Below are 8,986 nucleotides of genomic sequence, written 5' to 3'. Positions count from 1 at the left end.
TCACAAAGTTAATAATGTAACGCCCTCGCCTGGTGGTGAGGAGGAAGCGCCCCTAGGCGCTCGTAGTACTGCTGGGCATGCTGGGAGTGGTAGCCGGGGAGAGTCTGAGGGTCAGCATGATGACCAGCGGCTGACCCTACCTGTGTAAATAATGTCCTAGTAATTCTAGTGCCCTGTGTAGTCCTGTAAAAGTATAGTGTGTTGTTAGGTAATTACCACCCTAAATAGGTGTACATGTTCCGTCAGTCTCCTCATGTGTGTGTAAATCCTGTGGTTGGTTTTGTGTGGTTGTTAACAAATAAAGCTAGTGCTTGGTTGGTTAATCACATCTCAACTGTACTTTAATTCTGAAAAGAACCTGCAAATGCTACATTGGTGTCAGAAGCAGGCAGAATGAACAACTCGTGGCAGACACTACCCGATTCTGTTAAGCGCCGGCTGACGCTGAAAGATGCAGAACCCATCGGCGGCGCGCATAGGGAGCCTGAGCAACTCCTGGGTGCAACAGGTGGCCACAGCCCTTATCAGGGCTACCCAGTGGTGGTCCCGCCAGTAGAATTGGGGCGGCTGCCCCGGAGAGTGGATGCCCTCCCTGCCGGAGCCGATCAGCGATTCCCACACCCATCGGCGCGGGTGCGACCAGGTCGCTACGATGGTGAAGCGCCTTGGGAAACCTATGAGGAGCAGTTCCAGCTCGCGGCCCGGACGAATGGCTGGAGCCGGACGAGAATACCCAACTTTCCCCCGGGAGGCGCAGCGTGAGATGGCTCTCCAGGCCTTTCTCAAGGCCCTCTCACCCGAGGAGCTGCGGCGCCACGTGCAGCTGGTGGCGCCAACATCGCTGGAGCAGGCCTTGGCCCTTGCTACACGGGCTGAGGTGGTGTTCGGGGTGACTGGAAGCGCCAGCAGACGCAGTTCGCCCTGCCGGCTGACCGAGGCGGCGACGGAGGAATCCAGCAAGAGGGAAGAGGAGCCAGCCCGTGCAGCGACCCCAGCGGAACAGCCCCGCACGCTGATTTGCAACCGCTGCGGGAAGAGAGGACACCGAGCCCGGTTCTGCCGGGCACCCGAACCTCGCACTCCCCGATCGGCGTCGGGAAACGGGAACGGGGCGGCTCAGCGCGGGGAAGGCCGCCCTTGAACACCTCAACCCCCGCTCCGGAGAGCGCTGTAAAAACCGGCGCCCCTCACGCCACCGTGGGGCGAGTCGGCTGTAGCCGGGGCCTGTACCTCCACTGCCGAATCGAGGACCAACCCTGCCTGGCCCTACTCGACACCGGTTCATCGGTAACCGTACTCTGGCCGGGCGCCCTTCCCGACACCGAGGGCACCAACCCCCCAGGATGGGAGGCCTCCAGCCTGCGGCTGAGGACCGTGACGGGACAGCTCGCTGCAGTCCGGGGGAAATAGGTGCTTGCCTTCCGTCTGGGTGCAGCGACGGTGCGCCACCCCTGCTACCTTGCACCCATCCAGGAGGACTGCATTCTGGGACTGGACCTACTGCAGCGAGTGGGGGCCAGTTTGGACTTGGACCGGCAGGAGTTGGTGTGGCAGGGGGAGCGACTGCACCTGGTGGAGGGGAGGCCTGTTAATGTTGCCTCTGCCCAGATGTTGTAGCGGCCATGATTGTGGGGGGATGGAAGAGGTGTTGGGCAGTCGCAGCTGTGAAGGATTAGGGAGAGTGTGGCTGTGGGGGGATGGGTGTTGAGTCACAGAGGGCCCTGATTCAGACCTGTTAAAGAACTGGTTCAACTCGTTGGCCATCTCCAGGTTCCCCTCCGTTGCACCCCCAGCATGTTTGAAGCCAGTAATCTCTCTTGTGCTGCTCCATACATCCCTCACTCTATTCCCTTGCAGCTTGTCCTCTACCTCCCTCCTGTAGGCGTCCTTGCTCTCTCTTAACTTCTGCTTTAGTTCCCTCTGTACACGCTTGACCTCTTCCTTATCCCCCCTCCTAAAGGCTCTCTTGTGTCATTCAGAAGAGCCTTCAGGTCGCTGATGATCCAGGGTTTGATATTGGAAAAGCAGTGTATGTCTTTGGTGGGGATGGTGTTGTCTACGCAGAAGTTAATGTAGTCAATGACACAGTAACTACATATACTAGAGTCTCTTCAGTTAATGTCTGCTCTTTGCTCTTCTGGGTTTTTCCCCATCCTGCAAAGATTCGATGAGCAGCAGAGACTCTCTTTAAGGAGCAGAAACTAAATTTTTACCACAACACTGCAAAAATTATGACAAAATGTTTTTGGTTTATAACAAGTTGTATTTTGGTGTGTTTCTCAGTAATTTTGTGTATGTTTTCTGGTGGAGGGGAGGCCCGGCGAAGGCGGAGCCGGGGGAACAAGAGGCAGCGGCGGCGGCGGCGGCGTCAGTCGCCGGGGCAGACCAGGCCTGCGAGCCGGGGAGCGAGCGTGCCGGATCCTGCCCCCGAGTCGGCCGGGGGGCCAGACAAGGCGGCGGCGGCGGGGGCCGAGCGTTGCGTGGAAGCGAGGCATGCCGTTGAGGACCTCTTCAAGCGGAGCTGCGAGGGCCTCGATCAGGACCAGCGGCAGCGGCTCCAGGAGCTACTCGCCCAGAATGAAGACCTCTTTGCGGCGAGAGATGAGGACTGCACCCGCACTGCCCTGGTCCAACACGAGATCAACACCGGCGACGCTCGGCCCATCCGCATCCCACCGGGATGCATGGTTCACACCAAGCGGACCGCCGCCGAGGAAAAAATCCGGGAGATGGCCGCAGCGGGGGTGATTAAGCCCTCCGCGAGCCCGTGGTCGGCGCCAGCTGTACTGGTTAAAAAAAAAGACGGCTCATGGAGGTTCTGCGTCAACTACCGCAAGCTGAACGAGGTCACCCGGAAAGATTCCTACCCCCTGCCGAGGATAGATGACGCCCTGGACTACATCACCAGGTCGACCTGGTTCAGCTCCCTGGACCTCCGCTGCGGCTACTGGCAGGTACCGCTTGCTCCCGATGCTCGCCAGAAGACGGCCTTCTCCATCGGCCAGGGCCTCTGGCAGTTTACTGTCATGCCTTTTGGCCTGTGCAATGCCCCGGCGACGTTCGAGAGGCTGATGGAGAGGGTGCTGGCATCGGTCCTGCGGAACCAGTGTGTGTTGTATCTGTACGATCTGCTGGTTCATGCCCGGGGTTTCGACCAGGCCTTGACGAACCTCCAGGCGGTGCTGGCCTGCATCCGCTGTGCTGGCCTGAGGCTCAACCCCCGCAAGTGCGAGCTCCTGCGGCGGGAGGTGACCTTCCTGGGACATGTTGTTGGACCGCGAGGGGTGGCTACGGACCCAGGTAAGGTCGCCACAGTGAGGGGCTGGCCGACTCCAGGCACCGTTGCGGAGCTCCGCAGTTTTCTGGGGTTGGCCTCGTACTACCGGAGGTTCGTCCGGGACTTTGCCAGCATCACTGCCCCGCTGCACCGCCTCACCGACAAGGGCCGCCGTTTTGACTGGGACTCGGGCTGTGAGGCTGCCTTCGGCCGGTTGCGTGAAGCTCTGGTGGGGGCCCCCGTGCTGGCCTACCCCGACCCGTGGTTGCTGTATGTTCTCAACACCGACGCGAGTGACTCGGGGGTGGGTGTGGTGTTGGCGCAGGAGGGGCCGGATGGGGAGCGCGTAGTGGCCTACTATAGTCGGGCTTTGACGAGGCCTGAGCGGAACTACTGCATGACCCGTCGCGAGCTGCTGTGATGCCGGCGGTCCACCACTTCAGGCCGTACCTGTTCGGGACTGACCATGCGTCCCTCACCTGGCTGCTCCACTTTAAGGAGCCAGAGGGGCAGATGGCGCGATGGATAGAGATCCTGCAGGAGTACGACTTCACTGTCGTGCACCGTGCGGGGTCTCGCCATCTCAATGCCGACGCTCTCTCGCGGTGCCCCTGCGAGGCCGCGGACTGCCCGGCGGGAGCAGCGTGAGGAGGCTGTCCGCACCGTGGCGGGGGTGAGCACCGCGGCCACGGCCCTGGAGGGGCCTCTGGGGGTGGGCCTGCCAGACCTGGCACAGCGTCAGGCAGCTGATTCTGACATGGGGCCGGTGCTTCGCTGGAGGGCAGCAGAATGCGGCCTACGCGAGAGGAGCTCGCCCCGCACCCGAAGTCCGTCAAGGCCCTCTGCCCCCTGTGGGAGGCCTTGGAGGTAAAGGACGGGGTGCTGCGCCGGGGGTGGCGGGTACCCTCCAGTGGCGAGATACGGTGGCAGCTGGTGGTGCCTCGGTCGCTCCGCGGGGCGGTGCTCCGAGCGGTGCACGGCCAGCCGGGCGTGGGGCACTTCGGCGGTAAAAAAACCCTGCAGTGTCTCCGAGGCCATTTTTATTGGGGTCTTTGCCACTGGGACGTGCAGCGGTACTGCCGAATGTGTGCAGTGTGCGTGGCGCAGAAGGGTCCCCCCGAGCGCTCCCGGGCCCCCCTCCAACAACACCAGGTGGGGGCTACTATGGAGCGGGTGGGGGTGGCCGTTTTGGGCCCGTTTCCGTGCACCGAGTCCGGGAACCGCTACGTCTTGGTGGCCATGGATTATTTTACTAAATGGCCAGAGGCCTACGCCCTCCCGGACCAGAGTGCCCCCACGGTGGCCGATGCACTGCTTGAGGGGATGTTTGCCAGGCTGGGGGTGCCAGAGGAGTTACACAGTGACCAGGGGCGTAACTTCAAGTCCCAGGTCTTCGCTAGAGTGTGCCAGCGCCTGGGGATCACTAAGACACGGACCACACCGCTGCATCCCCAGAGCGACGGGTTGGTGGAGCGGTTTAATCGGACGCTCGCCACCCAGCTGGCCACCCTGGTGTCCCGGCACCAACGGGACTGGGATCGCCACCTCCCCCTTGCGCTCTGGGCGTACAGGACCGCGGTCCAGGAATCCACCGGGTGCACCCCGGCCTCGCTCATGCTGGGCCGGGAAATGCGAACACCAGTGGACCTGGTCTTCGGCCCGCCGCCCGGAGACGGGTCGGCACCGCCGGCTGTACCGGACTACGAGTGGGACCTGCGGCAGCGGATGCAGCGGGTGCACAGCTTTGCACGGACCCACCTGACACAGGCGGGGGTCCGGCAGAAGCGGTACTACGACCTGCGCTGCAGGGGGCCTGCCTTCCAGCCCAGGGACTCGGTTTGGGTGTACAACCCGCACCGCCGCAAAGGCCTCAGCCCTAAGCTGGCGCTGTCGTGGGAGGGGCCCGCTGAGGTACTCGGGGTGGTGGGCGAGGTCTGCTACCGTGTCCGGTTGCGAACACGGGGGAGAGTGGTGGTCCTGCACCGAGACCGCCTGGCCCCCTACCGGGCCCGGGAGGAGGAGCCGTGTGGGGAGGCTCTAGAGGAGCAGCCGGGGCTGGAGCCGGCCGATAGTGGGGCGTCCGTGGGTCGCCAGCCGTCACCGCAGCGCAGCGGCCGCTCACACAGGGTTCCGCAGCAGTTGGCCGAATTCGAGTACAGCCTGAGGGAGGTGTTCGACGTCGGCGAGACGCCAGACGCTTCAGGTGGGGGCAGTGTAACGCCCTCGCCTGGTGGTGAGGAGGAAGTGCCCCTTGGCGCTCGTAGTACCGCTGGGCATGCTGGGAGTGGTAGCCGGGGAGAGTCTGAGGGTCAGCACGATGACCAGCGGCTGACCCTACCTGTGTAAATAATGTCCTAGTAATTCTAGTGCCCTGTGTAGTCCTGTAAAAGTATAGTGTGTTGTTAGGTAATTACCACCCTAAATATGTGTACGTGTTCCGTCAGTCTCCTCATGTGTGTGTAGATCCTGTGGTTGGTTTTGTGTGGTTGTTAACAAATAAATGCTTGGTTGGTTAATCGCGTCTCCACTGTTCTTTAATTCTGAAAAGAACCTGCAAACGCTACAATAAGTTTGTGCTTAATTTGAAATTTGTAAACACAGTGAGGAAATATTTACTTTTGTTGTTGTGATACCCCTGGTCAACACTAGAAGACCTTTGCATTTCTGACAGCCGTGTGGGAAAACACTCTCGTATTAACACCATGGGTGTCTCTAATTGACACCCCTATATCAAATGCTCACGCGGATGGTGTGGTTGTTCGTTGCAGACACCAGTCGGAAACTTCACAGCTCAGGCACTCGAACCCTCATACCAACAAAAATATTTTCTACTCTTTCATCGAGCAGTGGGCTCCCAACTCAGTCAAACCAGAAAACCCCTGACCAACCCAATGTACCCAGTGCAGGTCCAAGTGACATGAAGCAGACTGTGTGGACAATTCCAGATCACTCAAATGACATCTTGTACCTTCAGCAACCTTATTTACTGCATCTCTTGCAGAAAATGCCCAGCTATCTACATTGGGGAAACAGGAAGGAGACTGGGAGACCACTTCACAGAACATGTTACGGCTGTGAGGATCAAAGATTTCTCCAAGCCCACAGTTTCTCATTTCACCTCTAATGGCCATTATCACACCGATATCTCCGTCTGCGTTCTCAAAGAAGTGTTTCTTAACTCCTATTGCAGAAAGACATGCAAAACCAAAATTATCCTGAAACTAGGATCACACCTATCCCCCTTCTCTCAACGACAGACTAGTTTCCTTCTAATCCTCTCTATTCATTTGCAGGTTTTAACTTCACACCTCTCTTCACCTCTCTTGACTTCACACCACCTGAGTGCCCACTCTGCCTCCGCCTCCACTACATTCCCAGCTTTTGGTCTATGCTATATTACAGGGGTGGAGTGGTGGCACTGTGGCTAAGGATCTGTGTCTGTGGCTAAAAGGTTGCTGGTTCAAACCCCATGGCTAACAGAGAAATCCTACTCTGTTGTGCCTCTGAGGAAGGCCCTTAACTCTAGTGGTGCTGTATAAATGACTGACTCTGCCCTCTGACCCCAAGCTTCTCTCTCCCTGCCTGTGTCTCTCATGATGAGCAAGCTGAGGTATGTGAAAAGATATTCCTAATGCAAGAAATTGTATATGGCTAATAAAGTGATCTTATATTATCAGCTGCTGACTTCCTAAATTCCTCAATTATTACTCTTCACCAAAGCTGTGCCAAAGAACAAATAATCCACAGGCATCTTATTATATAAACTGCTTGGGTATATTCCTGTAGCAAGCCTTACAAGTTGGGGGTTATGGTAATGTAATTTTGTTATTGAATAAGCTGCTCGGTCAATTCTAAAAGACGCTTGTTACAGATTTATAATATATTTATCATATAAATCTACTAAAGAAGTGGCAAGTAACATATACTCTGATGACAGTGCTCTCTCCTATACCCATGGAAGAGGATGGGCCAGACCAGATACCTATGGGTAACCTGAGCCCAAGTCAGAAGCAAGATATACTGTATATTAATTTTTGTCTTTTCTAAGATCCCTGGGTGACCTCAAACACTATATCATCACAGAGCCTGGAAACAAAAAGGTACAATTACCCTTTTATCACATCCCTGAAGCCAGTAGTACTACATGAAGCTTCCACACCTTTCCAATGGCTAATGGACCACATTCTCAAGTCCTGTTGTGATTTTGCAGCAGCATATCTAGACATTGTAGTTATTCACAGCTCCTCATGGGAACAATATATGTCATTTGAGATTGGTAACCAAAGCCTTAAGGAATGCAGGACTCTTTGCTAATCCTAAGAAATGTTTTTTTAGGAGCCAGTGAAGCCAATTATTTGAGTTACAACATTGGTAATATATAATGTCACAAATGAATACAATTCAAGTAATGAAAAACTGGCCCACACCACACACTGAGAAAAAAAAAGGTTTTCTTAGGGTTAGCCAGGTATTATAGGCGCTTCATTCCTGCATTTGCTACTATTTACCCTTACATGATTTAACAAGAGCTGTGCAGATAACAGCTTTTCCAAAAAAAGTTGTCCCATCCTTTTTTAACTATACACAGATCATACTCCCTTATAGTGACTCCTTAATAACAAAGATCAGAACAATTGGATTACCAGATGGTCGCCATGTATTCAGAGATTTGTTTCAAATTGCACACACAGTGCTGGCAAACAACAGGGAAACGTGTATGGTCTCTAACATATACATTGCTTGTTTTCTGATTCCCGCCATTCCGGGGATGAGACACAACACAAGGAGGGGGAGTGTAAAATCATCCAAGGTTGGGTTATGGAAGGGGGGTATTTTTCCCATAGTTTGCGTATATACTTGATATACATCTAGACCCCAAAAAGATAGCTGACCAGATTCACAAGATGGCCTCCTGAGAGAAAAGCTATATCAACCAAATGCAGAACAAATGTGTACCTCTGAAGACAGTTTACACTATTGAGCCAGTAAAAGGTCGATGATCTTGAACCTGCAAATGGCTGCATTTTTTACTGTATTTGTTGATAGATAGTACATCCGTCCATTTTCTTAACCGCTTTATCTATTACAGGGTCACAAGGGATGCTGGAAGGTAACAGGAGAAGTTGTGGGTGCAGGGCAGGATACACCCTGGACGGGTGTCATTGCACAACTGTATTTGTTGCCTCAATATATTTCAGCTAAATTCTAATCACCTTTTTTACACCACTATACTGTATTTTTTATCTTAATAAATGTTATTTAAACATGTACAGTATTAACATCTCTTATTTCTACATCTCTACATTATTTCTACATTTCTAAACATATCAGATGTTAATGCCAAATTTTGATACTGCATATGATTAAATGTGCATAATATATCTAACACGCCCGACATCCCTCCCTAGAGGGCGCTCCACTGCTCACATTATTGTCCGTGTTATTAAGCTCTCCAGGTGTACCCTGTTAGCGTTATTATTTAAAGACCAGTTCCTCCAGTCCTCGGAGCTCATCATTAGGGTAAGATGTCGCGAGGCCCGCCTAGCACCATGAAACCCTACGTCCGTCTCCTGAGGGCAAAGGCCTCATCCCCGACACCTCCCGCTTCCTGAGCCCCGGGTCTGGAGGATCTCGCCCCGTCACCCTTGGACCTCCATGTTTTGTTTGTCCGTGTGCTCCCCCCTCCCGGGGATTTTAACTTTGTCACGT

Source organism: Lepisosteus oculatus, chromosome 1 (genome assembly GCF_040954835.1).
Source record: "Lepisosteus oculatus isolate fLepOcu1 chromosome 1, fLepOcu1.hap2, whole genome shotgun sequence".
In the NCBI taxonomy this organism is placed as follows: Eukaryota; Metazoa; Chordata; class Actinopteri; order Semionotiformes; family Lepisosteidae; genus Lepisosteus; species Lepisosteus oculatus.
This window is presented reverse-complemented; position numbering follows the sequence as displayed.